This window comes from Helianthus annuus, chromosome 11 (genome assembly GCF_002127325.2).
Source record: "Helianthus annuus cultivar XRQ/B chromosome 11, HanXRQr2.0-SUNRISE, whole genome shotgun sequence".
NCBI lineage: Eukaryota > Viridiplantae > Streptophyta > Magnoliopsida > Asterales > Asteraceae > Helianthus > Helianthus annuus.
The window spans coordinates 12,132,326-12,153,587 of NC_035443.2; the positions used below are offsets into that span (position 1 = coordinate 12,132,326).

General features: G+C 34.8%; 2 long non-coding RNA genes across 12 annotated transcripts; both read right to left on the reverse strand.

Annotated features, from left to right (window-relative positions):
- Window positions 1-8,743: 8,743 nt before the first annotated feature.
- LOC118483881 lies at window positions 8,744-11,881 on the reverse strand. Its single transcript, XR_004872055.1, has 3 exons — window positions 11,803-11,881; window positions 9,778-9,844; window positions 8,744-9,016 (listed from the first exon to the last, which is right to left on the reverse strand). It is a non-coding gene; the product is annotated as an uncharacterized LOC118483881 (long non-coding RNA).
- Window positions 11,882-12,099: 218 nt separating this feature from the next.
- On the reverse strand, window positions 12,100-16,605 carry LOC110889627. 11 transcript variants are annotated; one of them, XR_002563782.2, is made up of 8 exons: window positions 15,975-16,605; window positions 15,676-15,807; window positions 15,418-15,600; window positions 15,134-15,285; window positions 14,876-15,039; window positions 14,645-14,705; window positions 13,179-13,950; window positions 12,100-12,415 (listed from the first exon to the last, which is right to left on the reverse strand). It is a non-coding gene; the product is annotated as an uncharacterized LOC110889627 (long non-coding RNA). The 11 variants fall into 11 exon arrangements; XR_004872056.1 differs by lacking the exon at window positions 14,876-15,039 and having other exon boundaries at window positions 15,975-16,351; window positions 16,427-16,601; XR_002563784.2 differs by lacking the exon at window positions 14,876-15,039 and having other exon boundaries at window positions 15,418-15,517; window positions 15,589-15,600; window positions 15,708-15,807; window positions 15,975-16,600.
- Between the last annotated feature and the right edge of the window lie 4,657 nt (window positions 16,606-21,262).

The following is a 21,262-nucleotide window of genomic DNA, read 5'->3' on the forward strand; positions in this document are numbered from 1 at the left end:
CTGGGATTCCCATCTTCTTCAAGACATCAAGCTGGATAATGTTCACTGAGCTCCCTCCGTCAATAAGGATCCTGCGGACAAAATGGTTAGAGATAAAGAGAGTGATAACTAAACTATCATGGTGAGGATCCTGAATGTTAATGCGATCATCCTCATCAAATGTTATCATCTTCCCTTCCGAGACACTTGAGGTTCTAATAGGCCTTTCTCCATTGTCCATTTTTGATTCTTTTGCATGTCTTTTGGCCGCTGAAAAGGATGTACCACAAATGTCTGATCCTCCGGATATAAAGTTAATCACTTGCGCGTTTGCCGGTGGTGCTGGAGCCTTTTCAGGGATCCTTTCAGGATCCTGGGTCCTTTGCTTTTTTCTCCCCAACAATTCTTTTAGATGCCCCTTGCTTAGCAGGTATCCAATTTCTTTTCTTAAGGCTATGCAATCTTCAGTTAGATGCCCGAAATCCTCATGGTATGCACACCATTTGGACTTGTCTTTAGTCCCGGATGGTTTATCATTCTTCCTGGGCCACCTAGCTTTCTCACCTAGATTCTGCATTGCAAGGATTAGTTCATGATTATCCACGGAAAAACAATATTCTGAGATTGGAGGATATTCTTCATCATCCTCTTCTTGGTCAACAGCATGCACATTCTTGTTCTCGTTTCTATGGTAGGATTTGAACTTGTTGCTTTTGAAGGAGGATCCTTGCTTATCTTGTTTTGAGGATCCTACTTGTCTTTCCTGGGTCCTCTTGTCATCCTCTAGCCGGATAAACCTGAGTGCTCGAGTTCTTACTTCATCCAAATTCCTGCATGGTGTCATAACAAGATCATCATAGAATAATGAATCCTTAAGCAGTCCCATTTTGAAGGCTTCAACAGCCGTAGCCATATCCAAGTTGGGAATGTCCAAGGATTCTTTACTAAATTTAGTTATATAATCCCTTAATGATTCGTTATGATTTTGAGTTATCCTGTATAAATCGCTAGTTAATTTTTCAAATTTTCTACTACAAGAGAATTGGTTATTGAATAAATTAACTAAATTAGCAAATGAAGTAATGGAGTAGGGGGGAAGACTTAGCAGCCATTTAAGAGCTGATCCAGTTAGAGTGGATCCAAATCCTTTACATAGGCATGCTTCTTTCAACTTTTCTGGGATAGGATTGATTTCCATCCTTTCCCTGTATTGTGCTATATGCTCCTCTGGATCCGTTGTGCCATCATACAGCTTCATGGTAGGGATATGGAACCTTTTGGGTACCTCTGCATCACAAATTGGTGGTGCAAAGCGAGATACCTTGTGGCTTCCATCTGCAATCTCTGGGATAGGCTTGACTACCCCTGGAACACTTGAGATCATGTCCTTTAGTTTCTGTAATTCCCTGGCCATAGCGTGATTGGTACCTGTATCCTGCATGAATCCAAGGTTAGTGGTAGGATAATTATTTAAAGTGTTACCTCCCATTGGGTTCAAGTTAGGGAATCCATATTGCTGGGATTCTGGAACAACGGCGGGACCAGTGGAAGCAATGGTCTGCATTGGAATGAAGTCCCCTTGATGGACATCTAGACTTCCTGTTTGCAAACTTTTTAGGGATCCTGGCATCTGTAAGGATCCTGGTATCTGGGATGATCCTGGAATGAAGGAGGATCCTTGAACCTGGGATGATCCTGGAACAAAGGAGGATCCTTGGCCCTGGAATGATCCCGGAATAAAGTAGGATCCTTGAAACTGCTGTGCCCCCGGATAGGCTCCCGGATTCATGAAGGATCCCATGTACTGAGGATAGGATCCTACGGGCTGAAAATGTGAGCCTGATGTCTGAGTCCTCGCTGCCGAGTTGAGATGTGATCCTCTTGACTCCCCTGTAATTTGCACGTCCGGGATCCCTGATGGCTGGGAAGTGATCATTGGAGTATCAAAGCTCAAGGATTTGGGCATCAGTGGAGAATGATCCTCTGCCGTTTTCTTTTGTCTTTTAAGATCTCCAATTTCCCTGAGGATCCTTTCGTTGGTTTCATCTTGCCGCTGCATACGATCCTTCATCTGCAAAATTAAAGCAAATACATCACTAGTACTGGGAATAGAAGAATTCATAGCAGAAGAAGATAGAGGTTTAGAGGAAGTGGGAGTTGATCTCTTCTCAGTATTTTTCTGAGATCCTGCCGGTGGAGGAGGCAAGGTGATCTGTGATGAAGTGACCGCAGACATCGCCGTGGACGTGTTCTTCAATGATGAAGCCATGTAACTCTTTGAAATGATTTCGAACAAAAGATTTTCTTATGAATGAAGCACCAATTGCCCCACGGTGGGCGCCAAACTGTTTTGGTCAAAAATCACACAAGGATAATGTAACCAAACTTTATGAAAACGGGGTATGATGCTTGGTTAATTATGAAAGTAAAGGATCACTTCTGTGATAAAGATGCAAAGACACGATGATTTATACGAGGAAAAAGCCCTTGATCAATGAATGATCTCCGGCATAAAAAACCTCGGGTGATGGCAACTACCGATCACCAACTTCAATATAACAAAAATATGATTACAACTTTGGATGATAATGAGCTGAGTACAAGGATCACTGAGTGTCTAAGTGTTTGATGGTTGTGTCGTATGTCGTGTGTGTTCTTCCGAATGAAGAAGAGTGGTATTTATACATGTGTAGGTGACTTATTTTAGGTAAAATGACTAGATATCAGCTCATTACCCCTTTAGAAATAAAGACAATCTAGCCTAAATTGCTGCCCATAAATCAAGCCTAGTTTCCATATCCTGTGCAACGTCTTTCTTCGAATAAGCTCTTGCCATATTTGTGAAGACGCGTTCCTGGATCATGATGTCTAGAGCATATCCTGCTAGATGTTCCTGCAAAACAATATTGTATTAAGCGGAAGTGGCCGTTAGTATGAGGATCACCATAATGTCCCATGATCCTGATCCTGAAGTTCTGCTGAGGATCACTATCTGCCAAAGAAACAAGGATCACTGGTTAGGATCATGTGTAAGGATCACCTACAATAAAATCCAGCCCTAACAAGTACTTTGTTTTGTTTTGTTTGTTTTAACACGTCAGATGGTACTTTGTTATGATGTCGTTTATAGTTTTGGTTAAATGTGGTTGGAAGTGGTCTATTGTGACACTAATACTTCTGGTTGACAACAGCTGGTATAGTAGTTGATATAGTAATCAGTTGGTATTTTAGCTGATATAGTAATCGATGTTTGGAGTTCGTATTGGTTGTTATTGTTTATGCACATGTGCATTAAATTGGTTAAACTAACAAGATGGTTGGTATTGAATGATAGTAATGATTAAATGTGTGTTAGTAATATATAATGTGTTATAGATGTACACGATTGTTAAAATATGTTATATTATGTTGGTTAATAAATTAAATGATGGGTATGCACATGTGCATAAAGTTATATAACGTACAATGTAGTATGTAGTGTATTACAAATGGATATAGTTATATGTAAGGTATAACAAATGGTTTTATATTAATATCAGTAACAGGTATAATAAAAAAAAATAGTATATCAATAAACAAGTGGATTCAACTATTAGATACAACTGGTTGATACGTATGCACATGTGCATATTGTAAGTTAAATGGGTAGTAATAAAATTACATTATGTTAAGTGGGTAATAATAAAATCACAAATAATTACATGTAATACATAATTGATAACAAATTAGGATGATGGCAATGATGAATATATTAAAAAACGCATAAATAGTCCATTAAGAAACATAATCAAAACAAATATTGATAGTCATAAGTAGTTAAGTTCGATAATCATAAGTTGTAATAGATAATAGATCAATCAAGAATCACGGGTTGGGTTGGTTGATTTACGACGTCTGGTAGAACGTCTAAGAGTTTGCTCGGGTTCTTGCACATATGTAGGGACTTCAGGGGTATCATCAGGGTTATCATCAGAAGAAGAAGAATTCTCATCAGAATACTCATCGGTGTCATCAAGATCAACATCATCAGAACCAGATTCAAACTCAACATCATCAGAACCGGATTCAGACGGAGCATGTAGTCCAGTAGCAATAGCAACAGCACATTTAGCTGCTAGTGCAGCAAGTTCGGCAGCCTTGATTTTTTCGCAGTTGCGTGAATCATGGTCGAAAACATATTTGTTACATTTGTTGCATAAACGTGCGGCCTTCTTTCGCTTATCGACTTTCTTTCGCTTATCTTTAATTTTCTGCCCACCGGTACCGATTCGTTGTTTTTTGGTACCACACCCTTTGTTTCTAATACCTTGGGGAGGATGAACACTTGTGCTTAAAACTGCAGGTATGTTTAATACATCACTGATGTTTACAGTTTTTTGGTTTTATAGTAGGAATGAACTCAACATCAACTTCAGGTGTCCAATATGGGGTGCCGTTGGGCGTAGAATGAAAAGCTATGGGGTGCCGTTGGGCGTAGAATGAAGAGCAGCCGTGATTGTTCCTGTGTGATTAATATACGAATAAAAGTTTAGCTAAATTATGGGATGCACGTATGTATGACAAGTATATATAATATACTTACAAAACAACAATTTAATTGTATGATGTTTATTATTTTTTTTAACATATGTATGGTTATGTACAGTTGGATGAAAGTTTATATATGATGATTACTTTGTGATGCTTACTGATTGTCAATATATGTATTTGTAATGTATTTGTAAGCAAAGTGCACATGTGCATTACAGGTTAACATGTAATTATATAATGTTGTGGTGAACATAATGCACATGTGCATATATGTTAACTCATAATCATTTACAAACATAATGCAAATATCATAATGCACATGTGCATATATTGTTTTTGCAATATTATTTATAACATGTTATAACTGTGAACATGGTGCAAATGTGTGAATATAATATAATGCAAATGTGCATAACATGTAATGGATTACAATTTTTTTAAACAACAAAAATTGACATGTAATACCTTTGGTCTCGAACCGTATAAACTGCAAATGTTGATGTTCTGTCCCAGTTGAAGTGGTATCAAAAGATTCGGATACAGTAACATTTTCAGATAATTTAACTTTGTCTGATGTAGACATAGAGTAAAAAATATGGATTTCGAAGTTATGAGGAACATACCGACTGTCGATTGTTTTAGACGTAACCTTATGACTGTCAACTGTATTATCAGCAAATTGACAACAATGTCAGCATCAGGCATCAGATGTATGAGGAGGATTACCAGAGAATGTATGAGGAGGAACATCAGATGTGTGAGGTTCGACACGTGATGAATCAGAGTATGCCATGTACAGGATGTAAATGGTGGGTTGTTAGTCGTGAATGCTGCCGGAAACACCGTGCCAGGATGTCGCCGACGTGAAATTTGGTGATATGATTGAACGTCGTCGCCATCGGTCGTCATCGTCGATGAATACAAGAACTCTGTTCATCAGATGAATGAAACCCTAAGTTAGAAGATGTGTAACACCGTCGGTCGTCATCGTCGATGAATACAAGAACTTTGTTCATCAGATGAATGAAACCCTAAGTTAGAAGTTGTGTAACGTGAACAGAGCTCATTAGATGAATGAAACCCTAAGTTAGAAGATGTGTAACGTGAACAGAGCGCGTGTTTTTATTAGACATCACATAATTACAATTTTGCCATGTGTTCACACTGGTTCTCGTGGTTCTCGCAATAAAGGGTGGTTCCTAACGGATCCTTATCCTATATATATATATATAGAATTGCGCTAAAATGAGAACCACCCCGAGTTGTAAGAACCGCGAGAACCAGACCATCCGGGTCGCCGTTTACCACGATTTTTTTTACAACTAGATGTGTGTATTATAAACACAGCCGTAAAAAAAAATTTAAACGCCCTCCCCCCCCCCCCCCCCCCCGAGGGGGGTAGTTTTTTACACCACAAGTTTGGTGTAAAAAAAAAAGAAAAAAGAAAAAAAATAAAAACACCAAACTTGTGGTGTAAAAAACTACCCCCTCGGGGGGGGGGGGGGGGGCGTTTTAAATTTTTTTTTACGGCTGTGTTTATAATACACACATCTAGTTGTAAAAAAAATCGTGGTAAACGGCGACCCGGATGGTGTGGTTCTCGCGGTTCTTACAACTCGTGGTGGTTCTCATTCTAGCGGTCCCCTATATATATATATATATATATATATATATATATATATATATATATATATATATATATATATATATATATACACATACAGGGTTAGGTTCATTTGTGAACAACCCCTTGCTTGTGAACTTAGTGAACTAATCCTAGCCCTTGATTTAGTTTTATGGTTATAAGGGTATGATTGTAATTAACCATTTAAACTTACTCTTTTATTTAATTATAATCTAAATTGATTTTGATTTTCAACATCAGTTTCCCATTCTACATTCTACGTAACTACTCCCTATAATTTTTCAATCCAATGGACTAATTGTAATTTTGAATTTAAGATTCACAAAAAAAAAAAAAAAAAATAGCGACAGTCCCCTTCTTCTTTCAATCGACGACCCCTATATTTTCTGGTGAATCGTTCTTCTTCAACCATTTAGACAGCGATTAAATATTCCGGCTACATACTGAAGGTACCAATGTCTTTATAATCGGTTTTTTTCATCCTGTATACGTTATTCGATTGTGTAGATTCAAGCGTTTGTTCCAAAATTAGTTCGATATTCTATACCTTTTTCCCATATTCAAGTTCGCCGGGTCCTCTTCTTCTTTTTCATCCGATCAATATGTTCATCAAAAGTGCCAGTTTACAAAAGTTTCTTCTAGCGGTGATTGATTATTCTCACGAGTTCTTGGAGGTAACTTACTGGTTTTTCATCAATTTCTTTACACTTCGCTTTTATTTGATTTGTGTAGACTTCTAATCTTGTTTGTTCATCTAAAAAGTTAGGGTTTACGTTTTCTTTCATATAAAAAGCTTTATTGTTAAATAAGTTACTTCTTTATTTAATCAAGATGTACTAGTGTTTTTTTATTAGTTGTTCTAGATTCATAGCGTACATGTGATTTGTGGGGTTTTTTTGGTTGATTTTGTTCAGATATTGTGATGATGATGTTTTTATGTTAGGGTTTATACGATTATAATGTATTACAAACATTATTTTTTTATGAAAAAAAAGTATAGAAAGTGGTTGGTAGTCTGTGTGTTGGGTATAATGGTTGGTCATGTGCTAGATTGTGGTTGGAAAGAGATTTCGTTACACACATATGTATAATGACATTCGATTTTGTTGATTTGCTTTGATTTTGTCAAGGGTTATATGATAGGGGGTGTGTTTATGTTAGGTTTGATACACATATGTATACTCTATTGTTTTGTCCATGTGCCACTGGTTGGGTGTGATGATTCGTAGTGGACAATAAGTCATTATACACGTGAGTAATGAAATTTACATGACGGATAGACATGTGTTTTGAAGAGTGGATTGTCGTTGGAAATGCAAGGACTAACGGGTATAATCTTACCAATGTGTGTTCAGTATATATATATGTGTATGTTTTGTATGGTATAGTTTAAACTCATGTATCTTTTGTACGATATAGTATATACTCATCTATAATTTATACTCATCTAAAACAAAGTTGTTGGTTAGTACACATGTGTATAACACAGTTGTACACATGTGTACAATTGCACACTTAGTTGTATTTCCCGGTGTACTTGTGTACTTTTAGTCCAACGCTCTCATGGACACCTATCTGAATTACACATTTTTTTATTATTATATTATTTTTTATATTACACGCATTGCCTGACTTTCATGTTTATCTTTACATGTGGAATCGGTTGCTGGTAACGTATACGAAGGTCCCAATGGCACTAGTTACTGGACACCAAACACACCTACCAGTTTCAAATCCTTTGTTGGATGCCTATTTCATTCATTCGAGGAAGCAATAGCTATGTATGAGTTGTATGCGGAGATGGCCGGATTTTGTACACAGTTAGGAACTACAAAGAAAGATAAAGATAAAGAAATAACAAATGTAAAACGCGGGTTATAATATATGGCTTCGGAAAAATACATGATGAATAAACCAATCAACACTTATTTGTCGATGGGCAATACACAAATGTATAACTGCATGTTACACATATGTAAACCAAGGGTTCTAACATTTTGTTTCGGCACTTGCAGTATTTCATAAACAAGACCATTCAATTCGATCATGATCTTGAATTAAAGATGTTACATCCATTGAATATATACTTACTACACATATCTATACCATACGTGTGGTTTACAGAGGTGTCTTTGAGAATTCACGTACCATGTTTGAGCTTGAAAAAATGCGCCCTTCCGTAATGTTTTATATTCTTAAGAAAAATCAAATTAGTATTGGGCTAGTGAGCTAAATTCTAAATCATAAAAAGTGATCTGTAAATGGGCTATATTGGAATTGGTATGTGTTTACTATCTAAAAAAATAACATATATATATCGGATTTTTTTAAATCGCATGCCCTTCAAAATCACGAGCCTTGTGCGGAGGTCCTCCCCGCACACCATCAAAGCCGCCACTGGTGGTTTACATTACATCAGTGTAAATAGGGTGGAACACATATGTACACAAATGCTTATAAAACTAACATATTTTACATGTATCGTGTTATAGCAAACACCTATAAATAGTCAAATAATAAACACGTATATCTAACTAATAAACATACATGCGATAAAAAACAAAACACATAATACACTATGATGGAACATTACTTTAAACAAAAACCTAATTAACTACAAACCCAAAAAATGTAATATTTTTCCAAAAATAAAAATCACACAGTAGATAAGCAAAAGCCTAACAAGTTCTTGACTAGTGTCGTACACCAAATTGGATACATCTAATTCTTAAACAAAAGAGTCAGTTGGGCTTTCTTTTTCGTTTTTTTATGATCGTGGACCCAATCAGCCTACTAGGTAATAGATCTTGTACAACAAACTGCTTCAGGCCTACTCCAACCTTTGTTTCAAACACCATTTGCCTGCGCATGCAATATATAATTTAAGGATTGGATAATTTATAAGTGTGAATTTTACAAACATATTACACGCACAGGTACAACTGCTTATTAGACACACATGTACAACTGCATTATACATATGTGTATGATAGGACACATTGTTTCAGATGAGTATAAACTATGTTGTACAACATATATAAACATATGTAAACTGAAACCACATTTGGTTAAGAAAGTAACATGCATGGTTTATCCAGTTCATAACTAGTATACATATACGTGCATAAACTTTGAGTCAATGAAAGTTGCTAACGTACAAACAAATTGTACACACATGTACAACTGTATTATACATATGTGTATTAGGCAACAACTTTGTTTCAGATGAGTATAAACTATACATATGTATATTAATGAATAACATTGATTCATATGAGTATAAACTGTACATATGTGTATTAGCACATGAACAAACATTATACTACACAGACAACAAACCACTTTCTATACTTTTTTCAACCAATCGTATAAACCCTAACATAAAAAATATCATCTTAACAAAATCTAAATAAATCAACCAAAAGAAACCCATAAATCACACTTATATTATGAATCTACAACAACTAATTAAAACACAAGACCTAATTTATTTAACAAAAACGTTTTTTATATGAACAAAAAAAACTTGAGCCTAACTTTTTAGATGAATAAACAAGATTATAAGTCTACATAATCGAATAAAAGAGAGGTGTAAAGAAATCGATGAACAATCAGTAAGTTACCTCCAAGAACTCGCCGGAATAATCAATCACCGTCGGAAAAAAACAAGGGGCCGTCACTTGAAGTTGTCTGTGAAAAATATTGGTATAGAGAGAGAATGTGATGAGGTTTTAATTTGATTTATGATTTGATCTACTAATAACTGATATTTAAATTATAAAGAATGTAAATTACTAATTAGCCCTCATATCATTTAATTAAAAACCATGTAACATATAAGAATTACAAAACTGCCATTCATTTTAAATCTCAAGATCTCCTAAATCAATAGACAAGATTTGTTCATTTTGTTCACAAAAACAATATGGTTCACTCATGAACCCCACCCTATACATACATACATACATACATACATACATATAGATATACTTAATACATGTACTTATTAACTTCTCTATAGTCATATGTGGATATGTATATGGCAAGTGTTCAGTGAACATATAACTTATTTTTGAGCATGTATATTAGATATGGAAGCTATCACCATTTATTATGTGGATATTTTATGCAAGTCCTGATACAATTACTTAATTAAGTAATCGTTTTAATTTAGTTTAATATATGTGGTCTGAATATGATATGTAAGTTATTAATCATATTTTCATTTGTTATAGTCATTAAAATAGTAAATTATATAAGCATCAAAGTAAAAATTGCACATTTGTCCCAACAGGTATTTTTAAGAAATTAACGGGTATACCCAATACCCGCGGGTAAGCCCCATACCCGACGGGTAATTACCCGAAAAATACCTAACGGGTAACGGGTCAGGTATGGGACAAAGAATTAAAACCGGGTACAGGCCTGGTATTACTAATACCCGGCCCAAGCCCGGCCCATTGCTATTCCTATTCTCATCCCTAACCATTAGGCTTGTCAAGATCAAGACATATTTATACCGATTATGGGTGCAAACGAGCCGAACCCGAGCTCGACCAGGCTCAAGCTCAAGCTCGTTTAACATATGAAAGCTCGAGCTTGAGCTCGGCTCGATTCAAGCTTTATTTCTAAAGCTCGAGCTCGACTCGTTTAGTATTTATTAATTAATTTATATTAATTATAATTATTATTATACATATAATTTAGTTATTGTTTATATTTATATAAATGGTAATTATTGTTATATAAATTTACTAGCCTAAGATCCCGCGAGTTTCGCGGGTGGCTTAACACAAACATATAATATCTACCGGTAATGAAGCCCACGTAGATCATCATTTTTTTTCTAGGCCTTTCCAAACTTAGGGGCTGTTTGGTAGCCTCTGAATGGTCATTAAGAGGCTACCTCTTAATGGAACCATTAAGAATTTTACCAATGAGAAGGTAGAAGAATGTGACATGTGATGATTTACCATTCAGAGATTAAGAGATTACCTGTTAACCATTCAGACTTGAGGTTACCTCTTATTCATTCAGAAGTTTTAAACCATTAAGAGGTAGCATCTGAATGGTCATTAAGAGGCTACCAAACAGCCCCTTAGGCTTTACGTCTAAGGGTCACCAGATAGATACCTTTTGAACCAAATATTAAACTACCAAAGAAAACTTTAGAGTGACTATGTATGAGTGTCTATGTATGAAAATGAAAAACACTACAATCCACGAATCAAAAACACTACAACCCACTGTTCAACGTGGGATGTGCCATCATCTTCCTATTGGTTTTGTCCAATTAAACGAACAATTTATGTAAAATGGAATAGACAAAAAGTTTTTGTGGGCGGACCCTCACGACCCAACTTGTTTTGCCTCGATAAAAGATACATGTTTTGGCCTGTTATCTAAACCATCCAATTTGAAATAACTTTTCATGCTACTTTTGATCATGTTACTGCTTCCAATAAGCCTCTTTAGAGACATCAATTTGTCTACCTTTGAAAAAATAAATATGTAGGACTTGCATAAACCATCACAAAATTGAGCATGTTGTAATTTCATGGAACAAATGGAACTTTGTTTGAAGTCAAATATCATATTAACTAATAACAAAAAAAAAAAAAAAAAACAGTTGGTTATGGTATATTTACCTCAATCCCAACATAGATTATATAGATGCCCACTTTATAGACAGCTAGAGATTTATTTCAAGTGAAGCATAACTTCACTTTTGAGTCGATCTCTTCTCAATTTCCCACTTGTTGTCGATGAGAATTTCTTACTCTTGTTTTTAAGAATTTATTTTCTAATAAAAGTCAAATTAGCTCCTAATTTCGGATAATCTTTTGCCATCAGTGGATATCCTTCCAAAACAATTACACCAATGCACTCAAAATAGTTGACACAATAAACTAACCATATGTCACACACCAATGCACGCAAAATAGTTGACACAATAAACTAACCATATTTGACACATTGCTTGCCCAATAGTTAACAAATTAAAAAATAGAAATAAAAACAAATAATAGAAGCATACTTGTACATCTTTCTCTCAGGTCTACAGTTTAATACACCTTCAGTCAATAACTCTGCACCAGTTGACCCGCATCATTAATTAATTCGGGCCTCAACCCATCACCTATAGTAAACAAAACACCATTTTGCATCAGTTGACCCGCTTCGAGAAACAATCAATAACTTAAACTCGCTTTGTGGTTACTCCCCGGCTGACAACTGTTACAACTCCCACTGCCTCCATTCCTTCATGCAAAAAAACAATATTTCCTGGATATTAACTTGAGATCCATATATTTCAGCCACCACAAACCCTTCAAAAAAATATAGAACTATAACCATAGTTCACAATGGTAATACTGGTACTCACAATTTCAGCCCAATTATATACAAATTGGTCGATTAGGGTTATCAATATTTCTAACAAATGAAATGAGTTAAGCTAAAAGATTTAAAGAAAAAAGGAAACATGTCCTATGGGTTACAACTTGAAAATGATCGAAAAAGTATTCAAATGGATAAATTTCTTTAAAATGGTTTACTAAGAAAAGTTAAGATTATAATTGTAATAATATAGTGGTGTACATTTATGGTCATGTTTAACATTTTCTATCTATAGAGTTAAAAAAATAGAGAAAGTGTGTGAAATGGCCCAATGTGACCCATCTCGACTCTCAACAAAAAAACTCGTTTTGATCCGGACCCAATTTGGCAAGTTGTCCAACCTGCCCATTTTGCCAACCTTGATAACAAAGCTAAGGGTGTAGTGCAAAACCAATCTATTTTGAGTAGAACTTAACTTGGCAAGTTATCCAAAATTCACCCTCGGTGATAGTTGCACATATGCATATATCTCTTGAATTTGACATCATTAATCATTATATAACATATAATATAACATCAAAGCTGGCGTGAATGGAACCGCAACTACCTTGTAGACACCTTTACGGTAATAAAGGCTAATAACCGGATAGGACCCCACATCTAAAAAAATAGAGAACACAAATACCTGAGTCGAATCTACAGGTTCAATACAGAGCTAAATGGGGTCTTGACCAATCAGAAACTGAAAACCAAGCCTTTGCTCCATGTACGTGATTTAATGGCGTATGCCACTTCTAGCATATATCAATACAAATATATCAAACTGAAGTTTTAAATCATGGGGAACTTCACATTTGGTAATTCACCTTTCGGTTTTGATTAAATATATAAGCGATGCTCTTTTGTGAACCGAAAATGAAAAAAGGGTATGTTTCGTTATCTTTGATCGGAACCCACAAACCCGTTTAGCTAAACGGTACGGGTCAAATTGCTCGGGTTGGTGGGTTGACTCGTTTAACCCATTTATAACATATTATATTTTTTACTATATGTTTTACATCATAAACTAAATTGGGTGTGTATTTTATGACATAATTATAACTTAAAAAGAGAAATTGGCGTAATATTTTATAGTTTAAATTCATGTTTTTATAAGTAAATTTTAATTTTAGTATAATAATTTGCAAAAAAAAAAACTAATTTATAAACAAAATTCGAGTTCAACGGGTCAGCAACTCGTGTATATTCGGGTCGTGTTCGGGTTCATATGTAAGACCCGATTTTCGGGTTAGGTCGTGTTTGGGATCGTCTAAAATTATCGGGTTTGGGACAGGTTGAACCCACCAACCTGGAACACGACCAGTTGAACACCCCTAATTTTACCTCCTCAACTATGAATTTTCTTCACACGGATGAAAACGATGATTATAACGTGCTGCTACATGACCACTTTCCACCTGTCCAAATGTAGTAAATTTTAGTAAAAAACACATTAGCACGAATGAAATATGGCTGCAAACGCAACAAATTCATCTAAAAATATGCAGAGTAACATATTGAATTACATAAAATATCCGAAGACAAAAGGACATAGTCTTATGTACTTGCCCATATATACAATGATTATATTATGTCTTTTAAATCATAACAGTAGCACTTGATGTTCTCTATTTTATTGCTGAATAATCTACTAAATTCTCTATAAATCACAATTCTCAACATACAGTTGAGCTTCACATGAAAGAATTGCTTGGTATCTAGACATCCAGTTACCAACTAAAACAATATCCAATATGAAAAAGGTACTACATGGTACATCTACTACACCAATACTCTTCCAAAAAACTCATCCATAACCAAAAAAATATAATCTCAACAAAATGATTTATGTAAGTGGAGGAATTTAGACGTATCTCAAAAATGTCACACCGTTTAGCGAGCTGGATGAGGGCCGGTGTTCAATTATCACACTAATGGTGTATGGATTTCAGCAATTAGGAACAACATTGAAACTCAAGTATGTAGATATTCATCTTTTTTACGCTCAAATTTACATTTATTGTTACTTTTAATTGCTTGGTGACAATGAAGGTCATTTTATTTATAGAGAACGGATGACCGAAATATAATCAACGATGAAACTTGGCTTACATCTTTATTCATTATCACCACATCATTTCCAATCTTTGCATTCTTATCTATAATGCCGTTTCTGCAAAAAAAAAAAAAAACGACGACATTAAAGACTGCAAAGACTATTTTAGACGTTGATTTTGGACTCTGGCTTCTGTGTCAAGAACGGTTTTAGGCTTTTAGCAACTACATTAGGACTCTTTATTAAAAGAGTGTGAAAAATTTAAGTAAAAAGTCAGTAGGACAGACCAGCAAGAGTTTCTTATGTTGTTTACGTCGTGGAAGGATTCCAAGAGCATCTAACATTGATTCATCATGCTTATGGTATGGCGATAAGCTAGAACTTCACCAACCCAAGACTGGACCATGAGCATGTATGTAGTAACAACATGTTTATGGTTGAGTCTTCAGTCCTAGTATTTCAATGGAATCAATCTATGTCTGGGTCGTCCAAACCCAATGGGAAACCAAAAAGCCACGAGATGTAAAAAAACAAACGATACTTACATGGGACTGGAAAACCGAATGGTAAAATCGATACGTGGAAAACCGAATTGTCCAGTCCTCGCAACTCTTTATATCTCACGCTTTCTAGTTGAAGTGGTTGGTATAGCATAAAGCTTGATACCTTCTGCCAGCTTTTCATCTTGGTCACCAACCTTATATGCATAAACACAAAAACACTAAGTGACTTTTTGTTTTCATGTTAAATATAAACCAAAACTCATAGTTCAAAATTCTAAGCTAAATATGATTATGGATCAAGAAAAAAACAGTGATCACAATAATACCTGTCACAAAATTGCAATCAAAGGTACAAAAAACTCAGCTGGTGATTGATTTATCTTTTATTAGACTTGACAAATTCCCAGTTTGAACTCCAGTATATTCCTAGTACATATGCATATCAATCTACTTTTTTTCACAAATGCGTTAAACATAAACATAAACATATTGGGTACCTTTAACCTCGCCTGGAAAAAAAAAAAAAAACAGCCAACTGAATTATTCTAGTCAAAAGTTCATAAAACCACTAAAAAATAACTAACCTATATTTGAGTTATATGATGAAGAAGCATACCCATTCCCATTCCCACCTTCATCTTCTTCCATCGTACCGACCCGAACCTCATTCAGATCAATATCAAGTACTTTCCGACCACTACTACCTTCTCCGTAACCTGAAAAAAAATTGCAAAATTGAACGTCTTAATCCACATCAGTTAGTGAATCACTATATTGTAATTACTTCAAGTTTCAATGTAGCCACAAAACTCCATAGAAAAATAAAACTCCATAACCAAATCAAAAATTTTTCCATAGATTTACATAAAATAGAAAAACTTACTGGGCGATTTTTGATATGGTTGGTTTGGGATGGAAGACGTCTATGCTTTTCCAATCCTTATTCTTCGATCGGCATTTTAAACAAAGGAAGGTTGAATACAAATCTTACAAAATCAAAGGATGATGATGATGATAATAACCACGTTTTATAATCCTATTCGTTCGAAAATCATTTACAGAAATTGATGATAAAACTGAAGATTCATGTGAAGAAGGAGATCAACAGCGATGAACTTTGATTGATGATAAAACTGAAGAAGGAGATCGATAGCGATGAACTTTGAGGATATTTAAAACTGAAAGAGGTGTGCGGCCATGGTTGAACTTAGGGTTTTGGAAAGGGAAAAGGAAAACTTCAAATAGGAAAGAAGATGAAAACTTGAAAAATGAAAAGGAAATTAATCGTGAATAAAACTTCAAGATCTGAAAGCAAGTTGAAGATGATAAAGATACCTTGATTAGAGTTTTTGTGTTTGAGACAACTGAAGAAGTATGAAATCGCCAGAGAATTGAAGAAGATGATAATTAGGGTTTTTGAATAATGCGTGTTTGAGAAGCCTCTTGTAAACAAATTGCCGCTCAAAAAGAAGAGTAATGGTTTAAGCAAATGCCAGGTGGCAATTAGAGGATTAAAATAATGCCAAGTGGCACCAAAGTGTTTTGTTTTAATATAGATAATAGATGTTTAATATATTAATAAAAAATATATAAACAGAAAGCTCGTTTAGGCTCGCGAGCCGGCTCGAGCTCGATAAGCGAAGCTCGGGCTCGGGCTCGTTTACTATATGAGCTTTTTTTAGGCTCGGGCTCGAGCTCGAACTCGTTCGAGCTTTTTTTTCGAGCCGAGCTCGAGAAGCTCGCGAGTAGATCGGCTCGTTTGCACCCCTAATACCGATCATGATGAAAAACATCAGGACCAACCAGGGGCATGACAGTGTTCTTGTCAGTATCGAACATCGTGTCACCCATCCCCGATTGTGCTCTGTATGGCCTTATGATAGACATTTATGTAAATCACATGATGTGCAATTTTGTCGTTATATCGTGTTTAGTATCTATTTTCACCTTCTACTATAATGTCTATATCAGTCCATAGAAACTATGAAATCTACAAAATTAGGTATTAAATTTGTATATTGACAATAATAAAACATGTTGTTATTTATAGAACCATTACAAGTGAAACCTCCTCTTGTGTTGATGTGGTAACAAAGCCCATTACAAGTGATTTTTTACCCGTTCAAATCACATACAAAAAGTCAACCCATTATAAGTGACTTTTTACCGACCCATATCACTCACAAGTGGTGGAAAAATATGTAGTTTATGCAACATGTTAGTATGAGTCGAAACATGTGATCTTATGTATGGATAAACTAGCTCTACAACACTTTTGTCTTTTTTTTTAATTTTAAAAAAATTAATATTTTACATATGATTATTTTTAACTTAATACCACATGACTTTAAACTTGTAAAAATTTAAATTCATATTATTTTATAAAAAGCAATCACCATACCACTCTACTAGATAATAAAACTTTTACAAAATATTTGAATTTAATTTAATTTAGCTAAATTTCTGGTGACATACGCATATAAGACGTTGAAAGTCAAGTATCATTTCAAAGTGCTTGGTGGTGGTTTTGTGAACAACCTACTTCTTTCTCCCTAAGAAAAATAATAAAGGATCCTACTCACTGAATGACTTGGGGAAAAAAGTAATTTGCAAATTTTGAACTTCAACACTTTTTATAGGTTTTTTTTCTCACCTTAATATTAAATAATCCTAAACTTGTAAAAGTTTAAATCCATAGCATTTTGTGAGGGGCAATCAGAATACCATTGACTACTGAATTATGAGTATTTACAAAATAACTGAGTCTGGTTTAATTTAGCTAAATTCCGTATGACATGTGCAGATAAGATACGACAATGATAGACTAGACTCTCGTAGAACTAAAATCTATAAGTTGCATCATAACCCCCCCCCCCCCCCCCTCAATTTCAATGTAAAGTATACAAAGGAACATATTTTTCTAAATTATAATCAACCTAAAATTTAAGTAACAGACAACACCCCCCCCCCCCTAAGACCACCCGTAGTGTGGGATTTTTGGGTGGTTTTTCCTCAAAAAACGCCCCCTCCGGGTAACTTACTGAAAAAAGCCTACAAAAACCTGTAGGAATCGATTCCAATGTTTATAATACCGTTAGGAATCGATTTATGGCCATTTAAAATTGGTTTCAAGTATACATATATATCCATCAACATCAAACATAAGTGTAGGAATTCCAAAACAACTTAAATCGGTTTCAAGTTTACACCTTCTAATCGCTTTCAAATCTCGTTATGGCGTGCAACGATGAAGTACTCATGGTTTTGGAAACCAAAAGAAACCTCCAAGTTTGGAAGCACTTTGATTTGTGCTTGATGTCCGATAGCCATGAGATGGCACGGTGCAAAGGTTGCGGGAAGTTCATGAAGGCTACGGCGAACTCGATGCTTAAAAAACACACCGACTGTCATTGTCCGGTTACAAAGGCTACGGCGAAAAAAAGTGAAGCCGGTGAATCATCCGGAACCGGCTCTTCGAAGGTTTAGTGTGTTTAGGTAATGGTGGGTTTAGTGTGTTTTATGTTATGTAATGTTTGATTAATGTGTTTTATGTTAATGTAATGTTTAGTGTTGTGTAATGTTTGGTTTTAACTTATATAACCGGTTGTAATTTAATGTAATGTAATGTTTGGTTAAAATGAAACGGCTAGGAATCAATTCCACCGTAAGTCCGTAACATTGTCTGCAAGTTAATGCATCAGGTCTCAGTTGGGTACGAGGAACCGGTTCCGGGTAGGAACCGGGTGCATATCATTTTTTTATAAATAGTGGAACCGGGTAGGAACCTACGGGTTTTTTCAACCCGGAACCTATTCTTTTATAAGGCGAGTAGAGACTGGAACCGGTTCCAGATCAGATCTACCAAATCAGGTTTGGAACCAAATATTATGCCAATATATTATACAAGTGGGAAAACGGAAGACCGTCACTTTGTAAAGCCGTTACATTTGAAGTGGCGTGTCAACAAATAATGACCAAGCAAGCCGTGTCAAGTGGTTTCATTTTAACGTCGACTTCACTTCATTCCAACATAACCCACTTCCCCAACATTTCTTTTACTTCTCTTTTATAAATAAAAATATTCTCCTATATATATAAAAACGAATGTTTTGAACAATAGAATAATATATATAGTTTTTTTAATAAATTTTATTATCTTCTTTACTTTTTTAGTTAGATAAGCTTGTGTCAACCGATAATGTTATCAAAAATACCAGTATGGTTATCGATACATGAATGTAAAAAACGACACCAGTCTAGTACAGAAAACATCAAAAGTCGGTATTGAATTGATTTGGAAAATCTTTTAATTCGGGAAATTCGGTACTGCTACCCGGTACCATTTGTTCATCCCTGATCACGGGTGTCGTACGAACAACAACGGTATCGGGCAACTTTTTTTATTGATTTTCTTCAACTTTTAATGATTTCTTTTTTTTAGTTTCAGGGTAGGGATGAGCTCGGTGCCAACCAATAGCGAATTGGTACTGGTACTGAAAATACCAGTTACGGTACCGGTATATGAAGGTAAAAAGCGGTAGCGAACCGGTACCGGGAACGCCAAAAGTCGTACCGAATTGGTACTTAAGATCTTTCGGTTCGGTAAATTCGGTACCGGTACCCAATATCATTTGCTCATCTATGACCACGGGTTTCATACGAACAACATTATTACCATACAACTTTTTTTGTTGATTTTCTTTTGGTTATCTTTTAGTGTTTTTTTCTATATTTTCTTTTTATTCTTGTCAGCGGTTTCCGTACGCAACGCGCTCGTAGTGATTTCAAAACACATGTAAACACAGACTAAACAACAAAAGACGTTCGCCGCAACGCGGCGATAGTAAAAAACTAGTTTTATTAAAATATATAGTCGGTAAAAAATATTAATCTATAGCTCTTCTAGAAAATAAAATGTTTATATATATAACTAAACTAGGTTTTTGACGCCTGTGTTACACGGGTTAAGTAAAGAAAATATCTCACGTAAATAAAAAGATGATAAATATCATACAAAAATTTGCTTAAAACCACCCATAATTAGTAAAGTCTCAATTTCTTTCTTTGAGTTAAAAAAAAAAAACATAATAATTTTGAAATAAATTTACACAATTTAAGAGGACAATATATCAAAGATAATTAGAAAGCTACACATAAAGAATCTGCAAGGTATGTTAAATCTTAAATATTAGTTTAAACACATATTTCATTAATTGTTTTCACTTTTAAAAGATGTTTTTTTTTTGTAAGGAATCGTAAAGTTTCATTTTTTTCAAATGATCACAACATTTTTATACTTCAAACCTTAACAACTTTATTTCTTTGATTTTTTTCTTTCGGTTGATACTGATCGAAAGTGAATTTCCGCTCCATCACGTGGGGTATTCCAGTAGTTATTACTTTAAATTGTATATAATTATATTGGTGATAAATATAACAAATCAAATCAAACTCTTTCCATGAATTTATTTCAGCGGTCAAAGAGTCATATAAGTATCTTCTACACTAATAAGAACTAACTTAATTATTTTGTTGATTTTAAATTACAAATAAATATTAAAATATAGTTTACTTATTATATAAAATTAATTTAAATTAAAAAGGTATACATTATACGTTACATCACGATTTTGAATCAGAAGATAGATTTTAAGAAATGGCAGATTTATTCACTCTATCAATAACCGAGCCCGGTCTGGTGCATCATAAGAGATTTGCCTTTTCATTTAATTCCTATGGATTGGATCCAAAACAATTCTTGAATGGGGTATTCAACTCCAGGTATGAATGGAAAACGTCATCTTTATTGGTTTTATTTCCTATTTTTTATGAAGAGAATGAATCCTTTTATAAAAAGATCAGAAAAAATAGGGTCCGGATCTCCTGCGGGAATGATTTGGAAGAGCCAAAACAAAAAAATAGTGGTATTTGCTAGCAACAACATAATGGAGGCAGTCAATCAATATAGATTGAGTAATAGCAATGAGATTCCCCAATATCATGCTAAGAATAGCTAGGATTTCCAGAAGAACATGCCATTCGTTTGATGAGAAATAAAAAGGAATATCGAAAATTCGAGTGGCTGGAGCTGAAGTAGCTACTTTCGAAGTAACAGAAAGAAATAAAAAGGAATATCGAAAATTCGAGTGGCTGAAGCTGAAGTAGCTACTT